Source organism: Notamacropus eugenii, chromosome 2 (assembly GCF_028372415.1).
Source record: "Notamacropus eugenii isolate mMacEug1 chromosome 2, mMacEug1.pri_v2, whole genome shotgun sequence".
Classification (NCBI taxonomy): domain Eukaryota; kingdom Metazoa; phylum Chordata; class Mammalia; order Diprotodontia; family Macropodidae; genus Notamacropus; species Notamacropus eugenii.
Genome location: NC_092873.1, coordinates 510233137 through 510255013, shown reverse-complemented (window position 1 = coordinate 510255013; position 21877 = coordinate 510233137). Strand labels below are relative to the sequence as shown.

Here is a 21877-nt window from a genome sequence, read left to right as displayed (position 1 = left end):
CCTCTGGGGCTTGCAAGTTTCCCTGATGCTATTCCTTCTGGGTTCCTGGACATTGCCAGTTGATCTGCCAGTGTATTTGCCCTAAGGACTCCTGGGCCTTTCCATCTATCCTGCCACCAATCCCTTCAGACTTTGAGTTTTCTGTCTGCCTAACAGGTGAACTCTTTCTGATTTGTTTTCTTCCACAGTGTATGAATTCTTTGAGAGTAGGTACCTACTCACTTTTAAATTTGTATTATAGTGTTTAGCATGTAGCAGCTGTTTAATAAATGCTCTTTCATTCAATTCATTCCTTCCTTACCTCTCCACAACAGTAGAGTGTAATGTTGTTCTCCCAAGGTTTCCATTGCTTCTTTCCTTTAAATGCCCTGGATGACTCAGGCATGGGTGACCATCTGTATCTCCATCACTTGGTACTCTGTCCTAGCTATTGTCCTCCTGTTTGTATGGCTCCATTGTGTTTCTCTTTCTGTGTTAGGGATGAAGCTGAGGGAAGCAGGGTATAAGAATGAGCAGAATTGAGCATGAAGTCTGTCCAGGAAGACCAACAAAGCTGAGGCACCCAGCTTAAAGACAGTTTTGAAGCCATGAGCTGGAGGCTAACGCACACTCATTGACGATACCAGTTGGGTCATTGTGTGGCTTTGGGAGGATGTGGCAGAGCCATTGGGTAGGAGGACCTTTGAGTGGCCCCCTCTCCCTGCCTGGACATCTGATGACCAGTGGCGAATAGCACTCCATGCTGAAGGCCTTTGTCTTGGTGATGAGTTATTGTGGGAAAGTGGCAGTTGCTGCTGTTTCAACATTCGTAATGATTACTTGCCTTGTAATAAAATCAATTTCTTAAAAACAGCTGAGAAAATTACATTTCACATAAGCCTCATAGGTGAATGTTTAACTGAACTCATTTAATAACAAAGCAAAAACAAAGGTGAGCAGGACTCAGTCCAACCTGAGCCTTTTGTGTCATCTTCTCCCTTTGTCTTTTGGTACCAATGTCTTGTTGTGAATCTCTTTGTGATCCTTAAGATGACCCCAGGTTCAGGGATCTCTGGGGGTCATCCTCTGCTACCTACTTGGTCTCACCCACAACACTCCCATCTCTCATCTCTGTGTCTCTGCACTGGCTGTCCCTCACTCTTGGAATGCACTCCTTCCTTATTTCCATCACAGAGTTTCTCTCTTCATTTTAGATGCAGCTCAAGCCCTGCTTTCTATGTGAAGCTTTTCCTGATCTCTCCAACTGTTTGTGTCTTCTTCTGCACAAACTATCTTGTGTTTAATAACTTTGTATGCATTTGAACTAATTTGCTATATATTTATGGATTGTGTATGTATAGATACAGGGCAGCTAGGTGGTGCAATGGATAGAACACCAGTGCAGGAGTCGGAAGGACCTGAGTTCAAATCTCACCTCAGACATTTGACACTCACTAGCTGTGGGACCTTGGGCAAGTCACTTAACCCCAATTGCCTCATCCTGGGTTATCTCCAGTCATCCTAATGAATATCTGGTCACTGGACTCAGATGGCTCTGGAGGAGAAGTGAGGCTGGTGACCTTGCACAGCCCTCCTTCATTCAAAACAAAGTCAATTGCATGCCGTTATTTCCCTGATGGCAATGAAGGACAAATACACACACACACACACACACACACACACACACACTTTATGTTTCTATCTTCTGACCTAAACCTATGGTTTAAAATTTGAGTGATAATTGTGCTGCAATTGGTACCTTTTGATGAAGAAAATAGACCCCCTGCAATAACCAACCATTCAAGGGACTGTAGCCATTACACTGAGACTCATAGATTTTTTCTAACTTCTTTCACAGGTGAGGAAAGTGGAAAGGATTTTAAAGACTGTCAAGTCCTATCCCTCAAGGGTATTATGATTCACCAATCCAACCCCTTAATTTTATTGATAGGAAAGCCAAGCCCCAGAGAAGAAGAGTAAATGATCAGTGCAGGTCAGAGAGTTTTCTACTAGTGAAGCCAAGGCTAGGAGGTGGGCTGCCGACGCCCAACCCAGAGCCCTCTCTACTACAGAAATGGTTCTAGGATTAGTGTTTAGGGTTTATCTAATCTAATTCCTTCACTGGCTGTTCTGTATAGAGTTTAAATTGTAAACTTCTTTACAAACTTTATCTTGATTCTCACAACTCTGGCAGGTAGGTGATATTCTTATCCCCATTTACTGAAGAGGAAACTAAGGCAGACCCAGGTGAAGTGACTTGCCAAGGCTCACTCAACTGCCAAGTGTCTGAAGTCATATTTGTACTCATATCTTCCTGATTCCAGGTCCAGAGCTGTATCCACTGTGCCATCCCGCTTCTCTGAGGCCTGGAGAGAGACTATGGCTTCCCAGAGTCATTCAGAGGGATTGAGCCTAGGGCTGTGATCCTTGAGTGCATGTCCAGTGTCCTCACTGTACTGCAGAATGATGGTTCCTTGGCCTGTAAGGCCAAGGGGAGTAACTCCCAAAGTTAACTCTTGGAAAAGACCATCAGATTACATTTTTTAAAGTTATGAGGCTTAAACTCACCCCTCTGTGAAGACGGGAAAGAAAACACAATTCGTGCCTACTTACTTGAATGAGAATTTTAAAAGTTTAATCTTTATCCCTTTGTATGTCCTACAAGGATGATGTGTGGTAGCAAAGGAGAGACTCAGATGAAATCCTATAGGAGAGTCTAATAATAGCCAGAACTCTGGCATATGGGGGAGAATCAAGGCAGGCTTACTGGAGGAGGTGTCATCTGAGCTGGACCAAGAAGTAAGAGAATTATCTTGCCTGGAGGGAGGACAGGGTATATTCCAGGTATGGGGGGGGGGGGTGCAGTCTGTACCATGTGTGTAGGTACAGCAAGGTGAGACACCTTTATGGAAAAGCAAGGGAGTCCTGCTGGGCTAGAACATGGAACGTGAGGTTGGACAGGGTGAAGTAAGACTGACAAGATAGTTTGGAAGCAGACTGTGGAGACCTATAGGGTCGGTCTGAGATTTTCTCCGGGGAGGTGATCTCTGAGCTGGATGTGAAGGTTGTTAGATTACTCCAGCATCTGTGTGGAGGGCCAGCCACAGAGGAAAACAAGAATGCTGTTCAGAATGACTTGAAAAGTTCCCACTCACAGGGGGCGGAGCCAAGATGGCGGAGTAGAAAGACACACATACACATAGCTCCGAACCCACAACCCACAGAACGGCTAGAGGGGACCAACTCAGGGTGAATTCTGCACCCAGAGGCCACAGAATATTGGAGCGAAGGAGATTTCTGTTCCGGAGAGACCTGCAAACCTCTCGCGGAGGGTCCTTCGCGCTGCAGACTGGGCACTGGGACTGGGAGCAGAGGGCAGCCCTGCAGCAGCTGCGACACCGTGAGGAAAAGATCCGAGCGGGCTACGGGGACGGGATCTCCAGCGGCCACGCGGTTCCCTCCACCCACAGAGGGACCTGCAAACCTCTCGCAAAAGGTCCGTCGCGCTGCAGACGCGGAGCCCAGCCCAGACCTGCGTAGGCCGCGGCTCCGAGAGGTACAGATCCGAGCAGGCTTCAGGGATGGGATCTCCAGCGGCGGCACAAGCCCCTCCACCCACAGGTGACAGGGGTCGGTGAGAGAGTCTCTTTGGCGGGTCGAGAGGGGAGTGGGGTGCCCCCATGGCTCAGGCCCCCCCGGGAGATAGAAGCTGAGAGGCGGCTGCAGACAGGGGCTCCCCAAGCGGGCGGGAGCCTGGATCCATTGTGGAAGGTCTATACATAAACCCCCTGAGGGAACTGAGCCTGAGAGGCGGCCCTGCCCCGACCTGACCACCTGAACTTAATTCTCACACTGAATAGCAGCCCTGCCCCGCCAAAAGCCCTAAGGCGGGAAGCAGCATTTGAATCTCAGTCCCCAAATGCTGGCTGGGAGGACCAGGAGGCGAGGTGGGTGTGAGGAGAATATTCAGAGGTCAAGTCACTGGCTGGGGAGAATGCCCAAAAAAGGGAAAAGAAATAAAACTATTGAAGGCTACTTTCTTGGAGAACAGACATTTCCTCTCTTCCTTTCTGATGAGGAAGAACAATGCTTACCATCAGGCAAAGACACAGAAATCAAGGATTCTGTGTCCCAGCCCACTCAATGGGCTCAGGCCATGGAAGAGCTCAAAAAGAATTTTGAAAATCAAGTTAGAGAGGTGGAGGAAAAACTGGGAAGAGAAATGAGAGGGATGAAAGAGAAGCATGAAAAGCAGATCAGCTCCCTGCTAAAGGAGAACCAAAAAAATGTTGAAGAAATTAATACTTTGAAAAATAGGCTAACTCAATTGGCAAAAGAGGTTCAAAAAGCCAATGAGGAGAAGAATGCTTTCAAAAGCAGAATTAGCCAAATGGAAAAGGAGATTCAAAAGCTCACTGAAGAAAACAGTTCTTTCAAAACTAGAATGGCACAGATGGACGCTAAGGACTTTGTGAGAAAGACAGATATCACAGAACATAGCGAGAAGATTGGAAAAATGGAAGATAATGTGAAATATCTTATTGGAAAAACAACTGACCTGGAAAATAGATTCAGGAGAGACAATGTAAAAATTCTGGGACTACCTGAAAACCATGATCAAAAGAGGAGCCTAGACATCATCTTCCATGAAATTATCAAGGAAAACTGCCCTGAGATTCTAGAACCAGAGGGCAAAATAAATATTCAAGGAATCCACAGAACACCGCATGACAGAGATCCAAAAACAGAAGCTCCTAGGAACATTGTGGCCAAATTCCAGAATTCCCAGGTGAAAGAGAAAATATTGCAAGCAGCTAGAAAGAAACAATTCAAGTATTGTGGAAATACAATCAGGATAACACAAGATCTAGCACCCTCTACATTAAGGGATCGAAGGGCATGGAATAGGATATTCCAGAAGTCAAAGGAACTAGGACTAAAACCAAGAATCACCTACCCAGCAAAACTGAGTATAATACTTCAGGAGAAAAAATGGTCTTTCAATGAAATAGAGGATTTTCAAATTTTCTTGATGAAAAGACCCGAGCTGAAAAGAAAATTTGACTTTCAAACACAAGAATGAAGAGAAGCATGAAAAGGTGAACAGCAAAGAGAAGTCATAAGGGACTTACTAAAGTTGAACTGTTTACATTCCTACATGGAAAGACAATATTTGTAACTCTTGAAACATTTCAGTATCTGGGTACTGGGTGGGAGTACACACACACACATGCACACACGCACACATACATAGAGACAGAGTGCACAGAGTGAATTGAAGAGGATGGGATCATATCTTAAAAAAAAATGAAATCAAGCAGTGAGAGAGAAATATTGGGAGGAGAAAGGGAGAAATTGAATGGGGCAAATTATCTCTCATAAAAGAGGCAAGCAAAAGACTTATTAGTGGAGGGATAAAGAGGGGAGGCGAGAGAAAAACATGAGGTCTACTCCCATCACATTCCACTAAAGGAAAGAATAAAATGCACACTCATTTTGATAGGAAAACCTATCTCACAATACAGGAGAGTGGGGGACAAGGGCACAAGCAGGGTCGGGGGGAGGATAGAGGGGAGGGCATGGGGAGGAGAATGCAGTCCGAGGTCAACACTCATGGGGAGGGAAAGGATCATAAGAGAATAGAAGTAATGGGGGACAGGATAGGATGGAGGGAAATATAGTTAGTCCTATACAACACAACTAGTATGGAAATCATTTGCAAAACTACACAGATTTGGCCTATATTGAATTGCTTGTCTTCCAAAGGGAAGGGGTGGAGAGGGAGGGAGCTAAAGAAGTTGGAACTCAAAGTGTTAGAATCAACTGTAATGTTCTTACCACTAGGAAATAAGAAATACAGGTTAAGGGGTAAAGAAAGCTATCTGGCCCTACAGGACAAAAGAGAAGACGGAGACAAGGGCAGAGAGGGAGGATAGAAGAGAGAGCAGATTGGTCACAGGGGCAATTAGAATGCTTGGGTTTGGGGGGAGAGGGGATAAAAGGGGAGAAAATTTGTAACCCAAAATTTTGTGAAAATAAATGTTAAAAGTTAAATAAAAAAAAAAAAAGAAAAGTTCCCACTCATTATTGCTGTAATGACATCACTTTCATTAACGACAAAACAAACACCTGGGCATGCTTTCTGTTGATATGGAGAGAACAAAAGTGTAGCACAGTGTCGATACAGGATCAGAAGATCGGGCCTCCCGGTGATGCCTGTCCTCTTTGATGGTGGGCACTTCTAGGACTGCAAAGTGTTGATCTCCCATCCTCTTAGCTGATCCTCACAGCAGTCCTAGAAGGGAGGTGATACTATTGCCCCATTTTGCAGATGAAGAGTTGTACCGAGGCAGGATATGGATTGGCCTCTTCCTGATTCCAGGTTTAGCACCTTATCTTTAACCTTCAGACCTATTCCCCTTGAATTCCTGCGTATTCATGCCTCCCCCTTCCCATCTCCATATTTAATTGGATGTTGTTAAGTCCTTTGACTTAGCAGGGATATGACAGGTGTGGAAATAGGTGTGATGCAAAGTAGGATGTGATAGGACTGAAAGAGAAATTTCTTTCTACCATTGCACTGCTATCACGTATGACCCATGCCTGCCTACAAGGCTATTTTTTAATAATAACTAGTGTTTATATAGTGCTCTAAAGTTTGTAAAGCACTTTACATAGTTACCTCATTTGATCTTCACAACAACCCTGTGAGAGAACTGCAGTTTTACACCTGAGGCAGATGAGGGTTAAGTGACTTGCCAAAGGTCATTCAGCCAGTAAGTGTCTGAGGCAGGATTGGAACTCAGGTCTTATTAATTCTATTAATAATAATTTTTTGTGACTTATTTTAAGTCCAATGCTATCTATTGTACACATACAAATACAAATCCCATATTTGACTAGGCTGACAGAGGTCACTTGGTTGAAAGCCTACGCATTCAGGGACGCTGTGTACTTGTAGTTAAGTCCTCTGTGGTCACATGAAGTATTTACACTATCGTCAGCAGTGATAGTCCTTGCTTTTACCAGTTTTGTTCAGGTCAAAGTTTGGACTTGTTCTGGTGGAAGGAGGCTTAGTCAAAGGAGGGGAACTGATTTCTAGGCAGGATATGAGAGCTGTTGCTAAGGCAACCAGTTACGTGATGTTTGATGCCTAAAAAATGACTTACTTCAATGGTTGAAGGGCCTGTGATCTTACTGATGTGGGTGCTCCTTCTCCAGTGGCTTGAGTTTGGCCAGTTCTTGGTGGCAGACTCATAGCCCATCACTGGGCCACATGTACCTGTCCTTTCCAACCTGCCAATCTTGGCTTCATTGGTACAGTATGCCCCCCATGCCAAAATGGGGCATCAGAATGTCATGTACTATTCAATAGACCCAGAACCAAATGATAGAATCCCAGGACGACAAGAGAGATAAAATTTTCTGTTGGGAGTGAGGAGAGGGTGGTAGGAGAGAAAGAGAAGAATTTTTTATTTTAGTAGAGCAAAAATTAGCTGTCTTCTCATTGGAAAAAAGAGAGTCCCGTGAACAATTTCTGTTAATGTGGAGTGTTAGAAATTCTGTTTTAGTGAAAGGGTTGACATTTATGTAAGGTTTGCAAAGCAGTTCATATAAGTATGATACTCCTTTCTGATTTGGACAGGTTTTTTTTTTTATTAATAAAAAGGCACAGGAACAAAGGCAATGAAAGAAACATTGAAAAAGGTGCCCACAAAGAAATAACTGACATACAGAGAGTAAAGAAGACCAAACTATCCTGTTTCTCAGTGTTAAATTTGTATATGACTGATATGAGGACTTTATTTTCTGATAGTTCAGAAACACTGATATCTTAAACTTCTTGGTAACACTTGGATAATTGTATATTGCCTGGTTGGAGCTTGGCTGACAGAAATGTGAATTTCAATTTTTCACATGAGATAGAGGCAAGTCATTTTACACAAAAGACCTCGCTTTGGAGCAGTAAGGTTGGTTAAGACCATTTTTTCAAATGGGACAGAACAGAATAGGGTCTGAGAAGAGTCACAGTATTACAGATTTAGAAATAGGAGCTTTAAAGATCATTAAATATGATCCCCTCATTTTAGGGATGAGGAGATTGAGATTTGGGGAGTCAGTAGTTGGTTAAAGAAGTGTCACATTGAATGGGATTTGTATTGTTCAGTCACAGGTCCAAATATCACAGTGGCAGGCTCCTGCCTAGGGAGTGAGCATGCTTAACAAGGGCTGGTAAAACTGAATTTGCCTGAAATCTTGCAATTCAGAAGATCTTTAAATGGAAAAGGGAGGAAGGAAATGACTTGATAAATCCAGCCATCTCAGTATCAGAGAGCAGGAGTTCTCAACCCCTTTTTCTGTCCTGGACTCTTCATCAGACTGGTGAAGAAATTATATGGAAGCAAAGGGAAACCCATAGCACATGGAGCATGTAACAATTATGTGGAAACATATGGAAACAAAAGAATCACATAGACAGTTATTAAAAATAGTAAAAAATAAAAACCACACTCCTAAACAAACCAAATGCACAGCCTCCAGGTTTAGAACTCCCCCACACGACCCAGCTACAGCAAAGGAGAGCAGACTCAAGGCTACAGGGTGGAGGACAGAATCTAAGAAAGGCACTACGAGCAAAGCACAGGGTCTTTGTGATTCCTCCAGAATAACGAATGAAGAGCATTTATGGAGCTCTGACTGTGTCAAGTGCTATGCTAAGCACTGGCGATAGACATAAAAAGGTCAGAGTCCCTGACCTCAAGGACTTCCCACTCTTACAGGAAAATGGGGCATCCAGGGCATCTGCCATTGAAAAGCCACTGACAGCAGAATGTTTAGAGATGGCTGGGAAATGGTGGAAGAGCCTGGATCTAGGCAGGATCAAGTGAAAGCTCATCGCTCAGAGGCCTAAGACCCAGGACTTGAGAGCTTGATGTAGCTGGAAGCTTGAACCTTTGTTTCCTCGTGCATTTCATCTCTCACAACAGTGTGAAATGTGCTCTGACGTCCTCATGGGAGGCAGAGGCTGGCTGCCGTGCAGGGACCTGTTGTGGAGGTCACTGGCAGAAGTGCCAAGTGTGGCTCACCAGCAGATTGGGATTAGGATCCTAAAGCAAGAAAGAAATTTTGGTCTTTTGTGTGCAAGTGATGCTCAGGAGGATGAGACCCATGCCTGGATGTGCCTGTTTACTTAGGAGTACCTTATTCAAGAACTGAGTAAGAGAGGAGAACAAAGTAGCTCACACTTGTGTGAAGAGATCCAGGAACCGGATGTTTACACTGGAATCAGATTACACCATAGAGACCACTAGGTACAAAGAGGAAACACATCCCAAGCCTGGCATAAATGCATGATGTGGTGAAGAGATGAATTTCCTGGGAGAATGTGACTTCTAAAGTGTGGCAAATGCTTTTTGTCTTCACATTCTCAGCAGTAAGTATAGTGTCTTGTAAAGTAGGCATTTAAAAACGATTATTGGATTGGTGGTATTTATTTGTGAACAAGTCTGGTACAGTGGATAGGATGCTGAACTTTGAACTAGAGAGACATAAATTCACATTTGACATCTGACTTTTTACTAATTGTATGACCCTGGTGGGGTAATATCGATTTTGTGAGACTCAGGTGAGAGAATGTAGGTACCATTCTTTGCAAACCTCGAAGTTCTATGTACAAATTAGCAATTATTATTGTTAGTGATGGGAACCTTCTGTTACTTGGACATCTGATTGCCAAAAGTATATCGTCCAATAGTTTCTTGATGTGCTATAATGGTCTCATTACGGAGGATGTGGAAGAAGCAACAAAGAAACAATGATTCAATTCTTTTTTTAACCATTCTATGATGTATTTATTCCCAAGAGGTATTAGGCTACATAAAATCTATAGGGTGCCGTGTGTTGTGTGTTGATTTTTCAAAAAGAAACAAAATCCTGCTATGAAGTAGGAAATAAGCATAAGGAAAGTGATAGATCTACAAAGTATAAACTTCTCAAGTTGTTATAAAATGGGAAATAGGTATTTGCTATAAATCAAGGGGAAAACATCATCAACATTTTTAATAGTTTGCCATATATATGGTTATTGGGATTATCTATCACTTAAATTATAAAATTGGAATAGAGATTCTACAAAATAATGAAGCACAAGCTACATGAGTGACCCCTGCAGTGCAGTGATGGCTCCCAAAGCCCAACAGCATGAGTTACAGTCAAGCACATTTTTAAGGAGACATCATTTAGACATTTAAATCAGAGTAACTAAGACTAGACGAAGTACAATCAATGTAGCTTTTCAGTTTCGAGTCATCAGTTAATAACAACACTTCAGGTGCAATTCACATATTCTCACATGCTTTCTAGCTCTCTTCCCAGTGTAATGGAGTATCCTTGTGCTCTCCATTTTCTTTTATAAGCAGGTATGATATAGATTGTTTATAGACTGTGAATACATACTATAGGGAATACCATATTAAAACTCAACCCCGTTAACTGTAAAATTTCGAAGGAAAGACTCATAAGAATGCTAATTCCTGTTTAAACACTTGAGCATGATCTCTTGTATGGGACTCTATCAAAATAATTGGGAATAACTGATTTTGACACTGCCTCCAAAAAGAGGAGCCTTCAACCCTTCCAGAACAGTCACAGTTTATGTCATATGTTAGTCATTTTGCCTACATTTCCAAAAGAACTTTTACCCTCCCTACAGTGATTTTATTTGTGATCTCCTCACTAGCAAGGCAGGATTGTTTCAGGAGTGGAAATGATGGCAGTGTTAGAAGAGGTGATCACTTTCCAATTGGTGATTCAGAAGGAGAGTAAGGGAATTAAGGGTGTTGGAGAAGCAGGTGGTGGTGGGAATTGAGTGAACCACGTGACTTCATCTTATGATTCAGTTTGGAAGCTGATTCAGTTCTGGAGCTAATTTAGTTCCCTTTCTGTTCAGTTGTGGGTCTAGTCCAGTTTCTGTTGTGGGAACTGTGAGAAGACTTTGTAGCATTGGAATGTGTCATTGGGAAGCTGGACCATTTCTGCCTTAGAGACCCTTAACTAAGGACCTTGGTTATGCTGTCCAGAAATCCAATCAGATCTGAAGATTGGTGGAAGGAGTTTTCTCACAATTATGCATCTCAAGCAGTCCATATGTTTTGTGTGAAAACTTGTGGTCCCATACCAGTCAACCAGTAATTGTTTCTATGTTGTTTTGATCGTTTGTAGATAGCTGGGGAGAATGGAACACCTCTTTTTCTGTGAAGGAATTGCATATTTACTTTCCATCTTCCAACTTGGAAAGTCCATGATCTTTCTTTCAATTAAAAATCAGATTGCACAATGTATCTTGATTAATTATTTCCTTTTAATTAATTTGTCTTATTTAATTGTTTTTGATACATAAAAAAGTTGTCTGACCCTGTATTGGGGGTCCAGTGCTAAAGCTGAGGAAGGCAACTGATCTTGATTTATTGGGCTGTTGGTAGGCATTTCTTAATAAATCGATATGCTCAGAAGCTTGAACTTTTGTTTCCTCAGTCATTTCATCTCTCACAGCCAAAACGGGAGATCTAGCCATTCTGAAATCCACTCTAGGTTTTAGGAGAGTACATTTCAAAGGGTTTTAAAGGAAGATTAAGTAGCATCTATGGATTAAAAATTCTATAGGGGAAGTCCATTTAGGAATGAAATTCTTGAGACACAAAGAGAAATAATTCTGATGAAAAGGAAAAAGAGATATTGTTGAGTAAGACTGATGTTGCTGCAAAGGGAATTCGTGAACTAGGTTTTAAAGAGAGAAGATCTGCAACATCTTCTACCACATAAGATCAAAATGGCAACTCAGAATGACCTGACTATAAAAGTTAACACCATAAAAAATAAATTTAGAGGGGAATGAGAGAAGTTTTTTTTTTTCCATAGAGGTGTCTAGAAGGAAAATTATTTTTTTTAAAAAAAACGATGCTATATTACCTACATCTCTCGGTATAGCCATTTCCTTCTTGCTCCCAGAAAGTCATCCCTTGTAACAAAGAATAAAACAGAAGGAAAAGAAACTGTTTAGCAAAACTAAACAACTTATTAGAAAAAGGCTATCATATACTACATTTGTACTCCTCTTCCCTCTTCCAGGAAGAGGATTTGAGGGCCCTTCTGATATCTATGTGGGGCTGGGCTTGGTCACCATAATTTGGCAGCATTCCATTCTGTTGCTGTCACTGGGTCTGTTGTTCCTGCTTAACCAGTTTTACGTTGCTTGAGTTTAATGTCTCCCCAGGGTTTTCTGCAGTTATATCACTGTTTCTTATAAGGCTTTATTATTCCATTTAAACAATTTGTTTAGCATCTGGCTTTGTTTCCAGTTATTTGCTACTACAAGAAGTGCTGCTATCAATATTTTGATATTTATGGAGCCTGTCCATTAACCTTCTGGGGGCTGTAAGCCTAACATTGGAATCTCTGGGTCAACGAGTAGGAGCATTTTCATCACTTTCTTTGCTTAATTCCAAATTGGTTTTCAGAATGTTAAACCAGTTCACAGCTCTACGAAGAGTGCCTTAGTGTTCCTATCTTAATACAAGTATTGCAGATTTGACTATTCTCATTTTTGTCATCTTGGCCAATTGATTGGGTATAAAGGGAAACATTAGTCTGGGTTGGATTTTTATTTCTTTTGTGTGGTTGCTAATAATTGGTAATTTTTCTTTTGACATTGTTCATATCTTTGATCACTTATCTATTGGGAATGGCTTTTGGTCTTAGGTATTTTTCTTAGTTGCATATATTTCTTAGATATCAGGACATTATCAGAGATAATTGGTAAAAATATTTTCTCCCAGTTGACCTCTTCCCTGCTTATCCTATTTGCATTAATGTTCATGCAAAAGCTTCTCAATTTCATGTAACTGAAATAATCTGTTTTATCTTTTGTAATCCTCTGTCTCTGATTCGGTTGAGAATTGTCTGCCATTCCCGCTCCCAAGGGGAGAGATGAACAAATCATGGCATGAGAATTATCATGCCATAAGAAAAGATGAAATGTAAGTTTCAGAGAAACTGAATGATGGTTGAGTTTGATGTATTGTATGAACTGATAAAGAGTGAAGTGAGCAGAACAAGAGAGCAACTTGTGTAGCGAGAACAGCAGTGTAAAGAAAAAACAGCTTTGAAATGCCAAAGAAGTGTGATCAGCATAGTCACCAACCATGAACCTAGGAGACCAGTCATGAAACATGCTCCCAAACTCCTACAAGAAGAGCAACAGGCTGAAGCTGCAGGTTCTGGCAAACATTTGTGGACCTTGAAAAAGTATGGACCCTGATCATTGTTACAAGCATTGGGGTTTTCTTTCTTTTGTGGGGAAAGTTGGGGTGGAGATGTGATGGGAAGTCAATAATAGTGTTCCCAGAAAGATTGGAGGCTTTTTGAGGCATTTTTTAAATGCTCAGAAGAGAAAAGAATTCCCATATAGCCATGTCTCAAAATGTCTGTCTCTTTCTCTACATTTAAAGTTTCATCACCTCTCTGGTGCTTGGTTTGTTTCAGCATCAGTCCTTTGGACTTATCATTGTATTGACTAGAGTTCTAAAATCTTTCAAAGTTGTTTTGCCATGGATCTTTTTTAAAATTTAATTTCATTGTCAGTTCTAAATTCTCTCCTCCTTCCCTTCCCTCGCTCATCAAGAAGGCAAGAAAAGTAAAACTCATTACAAATACGTGTAGTCATTCAAAACAAATGTTTGCATTAGCCATCTTCCCCCCAAAAAGATGAACAAAAGAAAAAGAAAGGAAAAAAAAGAAGAAAATATGCTTCAGTTTGCACTCTGAGTCCATTACCTCTGTGTCAGGAGGTGAGTAGCATGTTTCCTCATGAGTCCTTTGGGATTGTGGTGGGTCATTATGTTGATTAGAGTTCCTAGGTCTTTCAGGGTTGATTATCTTTACTATATTGCTGTCTCTGAGTAGGTTGTTCTCCTGATTCTGCTCACTTCACTTTGTATCAGTTCATACAAGTCTTCCCAGGTTTCTCTGAAATCATCCTCTTTGTCTTTTCTCATAGCACGAGAACATTCTATCGTATTTATATACCATAATTTGTTCAGTCATTCCCCATGTGCATTGTCCTTAGTTGCCAGTTCTTTGGTACCACAAGAAGAGGTGATGTAAATATTTTTGTGCATATAGGTCTTTGTTCTCCTTTGGTCTCTTTTGGGTGTATATATCTTGTGGCAGTATAGCTGGGTCAGAAAGTATACACAGTTTAAGAATTTTTTGACTTGGTTCTATATTGCTTTCCAAAATTTTTATAGTTTCACCATTAGCGTACCTGTTTTCTAACTGCCTCCCCAGCATTTGTCATTTTTCTCTTTTGTCATCTTTTCCAATCTGACTGGTATGAGGTGGTAATTGTCAGTGATATAAAGCATTTTTTTCAGGTGACTATTGATAACTTGGAGTTCTTCCTCTGAAAACTGACTATTCATATCCTTTGATCATGTAGCAATTAGGGAATGGCTTTTTTTTCTTTTAAATTTGGCTAAGTTCCCTATGTATCTTAGAGATGAAACTTCTTTCAGAGAAACTTCCTGCAAAGGTATCTTCCTCAGTTTCCTGCCCTCCCCCCCGCCAATTTTAGCTGCTTTGGTTTTGTGTGAAAACTTTTTATGTAATCAAAATGATCCATTTTATCTTTGAATCTTTCTATGTTTTGGTTTGGTCATGAACTGTTTCTTTTAGCAATAGGGCGGATAGGTAATTTCTTCCATTTCCCCCCAATTTGTTTTTGATGTCACTCTTTATGTTTAAACCACATATTCATTTTGAGCTTATAATGTTATTAAATGTGAGATATTTGTCTGCACCTAGGTTCTGACAGCTACTTTCTAAGTTTCCCAATAGTTTAGTGAGGTTTTGTTCCAATGAGAAGGATCTTTTATCACATATTAAATTATTGTGCTCATTTGCTTCTGTATATTTCATATTTAATCTGTTGTACTGATTACCCTCTCTATATTTTTAACCCAGTACCAAAATATCTTTATGAGTTCTGGTCCTACTAGGTGCCTTTACTTTCCATTTTTAAAATTCCTTTGATATTCTTTACTTTTTGTTCCTCCAAGCCAATTTTGTTAATATATTTTTTTAGTTCTTTAAAGTAATTCTTTGGTAGTTTGATTGGTTTGGCATTGAATAATGAAATTAATTTAGATAATATTGTCCTTTTTATTATATTTGCTCAGAATATCCATAAGCAACTAATCCTTCTTCATTTATTTGTGTCTATTTTTGTTTGTGTGGTGAATGGTTTGTATTCATGTAGATCCTGTATGTATTTTGGCAGGTAAATTCACAAGTATGTTATACTGTCCATAGTTATTTTAAATGGAATTCCTCTTTTTATTCCTTCCTGCTGGATTTTGTTGGCAATATGCAAAAATGCTGATGATTTCTATATGTTTCTTTTATATCCTACAAATTTGCTGAAGTTGTTAATTATCTTGATTAGTTTTTTTATTTGACTCTAGGGCTCTCTAAATAAACCATCATATCATCTGTGGAAAGTTTTGTTTCCTCTTTGCATGTGCTTATTCCTCCAATTTCTTTTGCTTTTTTTTATTGCTGTAGCTAGCGTTTCTAGTACAATATTGTATTGTGATAGTGATATTGGACTTTCGTTTCTAACATATCCCTATTAAAGAAAACATTTGGTCTTGGTTTTAGATGGATACTGCTTAGCTTTTCAGGAAAACCCCTTGTTGTGACTTCTTGGTTCTCCCAAGTAAAATCCAGTTGGGTCCATTCTCTAGGTCTTTGTCAGAGGTATAGGGGAAGAGCTAAACTCTAATGCTTCTTTTTACTCTGCCATCTCAAGTCCTCCTCCAAAGATCTACTTTTAAAGGGGGAAATTCTTAACCAAACAAGGGATAAGGGAGATCACAATAGATAAAATAGATAAATTCATTAAGTTAAATTAAAAAAAACCTTTTGCTTGAATAAAATAATTGTAGCTAAGATAAAAAAGGGGATGTATCAAATGGGGAAAAAAATCTTTGCCTCAAATAATTCTGATCAATGGTCCAATGCCAGTCAGTCAGGAATTATTTATTAAGTGCTTTCCATGCACCAAGTGCCATTCTGAGTGCTGAGAATATTAAGGTAAAAACAGTCCAATGAATATGGAGACTGGAATAAGGGAGACTAGCAGTTGCAGAGGTCTAGGTGTGAGGTCACGAACCCTACACTGGAGTGACTGCTGTGGGAGTGGAGAGGAAGGGACATAGGTGAGAGATGTTGTGAAGGTAGAAACCACAAGAATTGACAAAAGACTGACCATATGGAGTGAACTTGAATAAAGGATTGAGGATGAGATAAAGGTTGCAGTCTGGGGTGATTGGGTGAATGGGTTCCCTTAACAGTAAATTTAGAATGGGGGAAACTGAATGAATTCTACTTTGGACATGCAGTTTTAGACATAGATGGTTTTCCAATTAAGAATTACAAATCATGGAGGAGGGGGGCAGAGCCAAGATGGCAGAGTAGAAGAATGGACCTGCTTTAGCTCTCCCCACAAAACCCATAAAATACCTGTGAAAATGACTCTAAACAAATTCTAGAGCAGCAGAAGCCACAAATTGACAGAGTAAAATAGATTTCCAGCCTAAGACAGCCTGAAAGGTCAAGAGGAAAGATCGATCCCACCAGACTTGGAGCAGAGCACAACCCATCCTGGATCACGCTGCACAGACAGGTCTGAAGCAGGCTTCAGGGCACAGAATCATGGGTAGCAGCTGTGGTTCCCAGATTTCTCAATCCACAAATGCCAAAGACAGCTTCAAAGGTCAGTAAGAAAGCTCTTTCATCTGGGTGAGAAGGGAGTACAGTCTGGCCTTAAGGCAGCAGCAGCCACTGTGGCAGCAGAGTCCACTTTTGGAGCCCTTGGCCTAAAGACTCTAGGAGAATTGAGCCACTGGTCTGCATCTCAGTTCTGAATGGCAGTCCTGGGGTGAGGAAGAGCGCTAGTGTGGTAGAGCTGGTGGTGGCTGTGAAGAGGGAACCCTACTTGCAGTTCCAGGGCAGAAAAGAGTGCTTGTGGTTGCTCACAGACCAGAGTGCAGGCCAGGAGAGGAATAAACTTTTCTCCCTTGGTTATGCCACCTTGGAGGAACTGAGAAGCTGCAGGGCCCTAGAGTATACCCTCCACTTGACAAAGGACTCAAAAGTCCAGTAACTGACTGGGAAAATGCCCAAAAAAGGGGAAAAATAAGACTACAGAAGGTGACTTTCTTGGTGAAAAGGTATTTTCTTCTATCCTTTTGGAAGAGGAAGAACAAAGCATACCATCAGAGGAAGACATCAAAGTGAAGGCTTCTACAAAACCTCCAAAAAATATACAGTGGTCTCAGGCCATGGAAAAGCTCAAGAAGAATTTTGAAAACCAAGTAAGAGAAGTAGAGGAAAATTTGGGAAGAGAAATGGGAGCGATACAAGAAAATCATGAAAAGTGAGTCAACAGCTTGCTAAAGGAGACCTAAAGAAATGTTGAAAAAAATAACACCTTTAAAAGTAGACTAACCCAAAAGTTGAAGAGGTTCAAAAAGCCATTGTGGAGAAGAATGCTTTAAAAAGCAGAACTGGCCAAATGGAAAAGGAGATTCAAAAGCTCACTGAAGGAAATACTTCTTTAAAAATGAGAATGGAGCAGTTGGAAGCTAATGACTTTATGAGAAACCAAGAAATTATAAAACAAAACCAAAAGAATGAAAAAAATAGAAATATCTTGTTGGAGAAACAGCTGACCTGGAAACTAGATCCAGGAGAGATAATTTTAAAATTATTGGTCTCCCTGAAAACCGTGATCAAAAAAAGAGCCAGACATCATCTTCCAAGAAATTATCAAGGAAAACTGCCCTGATATTCTAGAACCAGAGGGTAAAATAGAAATGGAAACAATTCACCGATCACCTCCTGAAAGAGATCCCAAAAGGAAAACCCCTAGGAATATTGTAGCCAAATTCCAGAGTTCCCAGATCAAGGAGAAAAGAAACAATTCAAGTACTGTGGAAATACAATCAGGATAACACAGGATTTAGCAGCTGCTACACTAAGGGATCAAAGGGCTTGGAATATGATATTCTACAGGTCAAAGGAGATGGGATTAAAACCAAGAATCATATAACCAACAAAACTGAGTATAATACTTAAGGGGTAAAATGGAATTTCAATGAAATAGTGGACTTCCAAGCATTCTTGTTGAAAAGACCAGAGCTGAATAGAAAATTTGACTTTCAAATACAAAAATCAAGAGAAACATGAAAAGGTAAACAGGAAAGAGAAGCCTTAAGGAACTCATTAAAGTTAAACTGTTTACATTCCTACATGGAAAGATGTTATTTGTAACTCATGAGATCTTTTTCAGTATTAGGGTAGTTAGAGGAAATATACACACACACATATGTAGGTGTGTATGGGTATGTATGTATGTGTATATTATATATGTGTAGGTATGTATATGTACATGGGTGTTTGTATGTGTGTATGTATATATACATACACACACAGAGACAGAGAGCACAGAATGAACTGAATATAAAGGAAGAATACCTAAAAAAATAAAATTTACTGTGGAATGGAATGTACTAGGAGTAGGAGGAAGGGAGAGGTAGAATGTAGCAAACCATCTCACATAAAAAAGGGAAGAAAGAGCTTTTACAGTGGAGGGGAAGATGGGGGAGATGAAAGGAAATAATTGAGCCTTACTCTCATGGGATTTGGCTTAAGGAGGGATTAACACATACTCTATTGGATATGGAAATCTATTTTACCCTGCAGGAAGGCAAGGGGAAGGAGATATGAGAGGGAAGATAATAGAAGGGACAGCAAATTGAGGAAAGGGATAATCAGAAGCAAATACTGTTGTGGGAGGACAGGTCAAGGTAGAGAATGGAATAAATGAAGGGCAGAATAGGACAGAGGGAAATGTGGTTAGTCTTTTACAGCATAACTATTATGGAAGTGTGTTGCATTGTTACATGTGTAAAACCTATATTGAATTGCTTGTTTTCTCAGTGAGGATGGGTGGGGAGGGAGGGAGAGAATATGGAACTCAAAACTTTTAAGAATGAATGTTAAAAATTGTTTTAGCATGCAGGTAGAAATTAAGCTATACAGGCAATGGAATATAGAAATCTATTTTGCCCTATAGGAAAATAGAGGGGAAAGAGGATGGAAGAAGGGTGGGTAATAGAAGGGAGGGCAGACTGGAGGAAGAGGTGTATGGGGTGCATGCTGTCCTGGGGTTGAGTTGAGAAGAGATGGGAAGAAAATTTTGAATTCAAATTCTTGTGGAAGTGAATGTTGAGAGCTGAAAAATAAATTTGATATCAAAAAATAAAGGAATTACAAATCATGACAAAATTTATAAACGTGAAAGATTTCTCTAAATCACTAAGAAGAGAAATACAAAACACTCAACAAATTGGCAAAGATGATGAGATGGGAAGAGTTCGTATTGGAAGGGGTTGTGGAAAGATGAGGCCACTAACATGCTACTGTTGGATCTATGAAATGAAATCAATCACTAAACACTGATTAAGCACCAACTGTGTGCCAGGCCCTGGTCTAAGTGCTAGTGACACAAAAAGAGGTAAAAGACAGCTCCTGCCTTCAGGAAGCTTACAAGCCAACTGTTCTGGAAAACAGCGTAGAGTTATGTTTTTAAAAAGTGACTCAAATACCTACCCTTTGACTTAGAGATTCCCTTGCCAGGCTTGTATCCCAAAGACAGAGAATTCCTAGAGTCACTAAAATATTAATAGCAGTATATTTTATGATTGCAGAGAATCAGAAGCAGATTAGAACAAATCATGTGTAAGAAAATGACATGATATTACTATCCTGTAAGAAAAAAATAACACGAAAATACAGAAAAGCATGCAAAGGTTTACATGAACTGATACAAAGTAAAGTGCTCTGTCTCTACCTCTCTTCCTCTCCCTCCCTCCCTCTCTTCCCCCTTCCCCCATAATATCTGCAACAATAGAACTGAAGAGGTACAAACAGGTGAAAATAAATAAGCTTGGTCCTGAGAATAAATGGGAAGTGAAGAGGAGGAGGGGTATTAGCAACTCTTTCAGGTGGGATGATTTCCTTTAGAAGGTGACATAGTCATCTTTGGAGGAATCTAGGATTCTAAGAGATGGAGTTAAGGGGGAATACATTTTGGTCACGAGGGGCAGACTGTATGAAAGAATATAGATGAGCGATGAAGTGTCATGTACTAGGAATAGCCAGCAGGTCAGGGAGGGCAGACAGGTATCGGTGGCTGTAGTGATCAGAGAGAGCTTCATGGAGGAAGTCAGATTTGAGTTAGGATTTGAAATACGGGTAAAATTTTAATGGATGGAGGGGAGGGATGAGGAGGCTAAGGTATTCCTCTGATGGTAGGGGAGGGAACATGAACAAGGGCATGGAAATGTGAATGTTCAAATGATTTACAGTTGTAAAGACTAACCTTCACAGAACAAATCCCCTTAATAAAAGGATTTGTTCTGTAAAACTTGGTCTCAGGCAAAAGGCTGCACGTGAGAGCCTAGAAGGCCACATGTGGCCTCAAGGCTGTAGGTTCCCCACCCCTGGACTACAGTGTTTTTGTATGGCAAGGTTTGTGAAGGTTAGCAGAAGATACAGCTGGAAAATCATGTTGAAGCCAGATTATGCAATTCCTCAAATTGCAGTCCAGGAAGTTAGGGATTTATCTGGTAATGGAAGAGGAGGTTATTGAACAGGCCCATGATATGATCAAAAAATATTTTAAGATGATCAATAATTGCTAATATTGGCAAAAATAATGTGGAGTGGAAATAGTGTAAAGATGAAGAGATCAGTCAGTTGACTCTTAAAGCACTACATCCATGACCAGAAATGACTGAGCTGAGGTAATTGTAGGACAGCTAGGTAGTACCATAGTGAGGAAAATTCCCTGCCTAGAGTCAAGAAGACTTATCTTACTGGTTTCAAGTGTGGCCTCAGACACTTCTCAGCTGTGTGACCCTGGGCAAGTCACTTCACCCTGCTTGCCTTAGTTTCCTCATCTGTAAAATGAGATGGAGAAGGAAATGACAAACCACTCCAAAATCTCTGCCAAGTAAACCCCACATGGGGTCATGAAGAGTTGGACAGGATTGAAACGACTGACCAGGGTCATAGTGGTTGGAGTAGTTGTGAACAGGTGGATGTGAGTGATGAGGTAGAGAGCGGCTCCTATGAAGACTCAGAATCGGAAACACTGGGACCAGGTAAAATGGGGTTTTATAATCAAGATTTGGGCAGGAGATGAGATCTGTTACAAGTTAGTGATGACAGAGTATTGGTGAGACAGGTACCAAGTTGTACCATTGTTGTCTTTCAGTAACTGTAGTCTCTTTGTGGCTGTCAGTCTTTTCTAGCCAGGCTCCACTGGTGCCCTCTGCTCTGCTCTCAGTGCAGATGTCTGCAAGAGAAGCCTTCCCATCTGGGGGGCTCAGGGAGGGCTCCGGGACGGCAATGTGATGGGATGTCTGATCAGCTACATACAAGTTCAGTCAGACCCAGACAACACCACAGCTCTAAGAAGCTCGTATGTGGCCTCTAGGCACCCTTCTGTGCCTGTCAGCAGCCAAGGGCAGCGCTTCTGTAGTGGGTAGGGGGAGGTCTGAGGTCAGGAAGACCTGAGTTCAGATTGTGGGTGTCACTGGGGCTCTCTGGGCTGCACTTTCCTGGTCTATAGACTTGGAGTGATGACACCCTGAGTATGATCTTCACAGGATTTTTGGGAACATATAAATTAATGACAGTTATTAGCCCACTGTGGGCATGGGCTCTGCTTGGGACACTAGTGCCACCTGGTGGTAGCACCTCCTAATTGCAG

General features: G+C 40.9%; 1 protein-coding gene across 3 annotated transcripts in view; it reads left to right on the top strand.

The window, feature by feature from the left end:
• BEND5 (BEN domain containing 5) overlaps positions 1-21877 on the top strand; it is a 906797-nt gene that overhangs the window by 188497 nt on the left and 696423 nt on the right. The window lies entirely within an intron of this gene.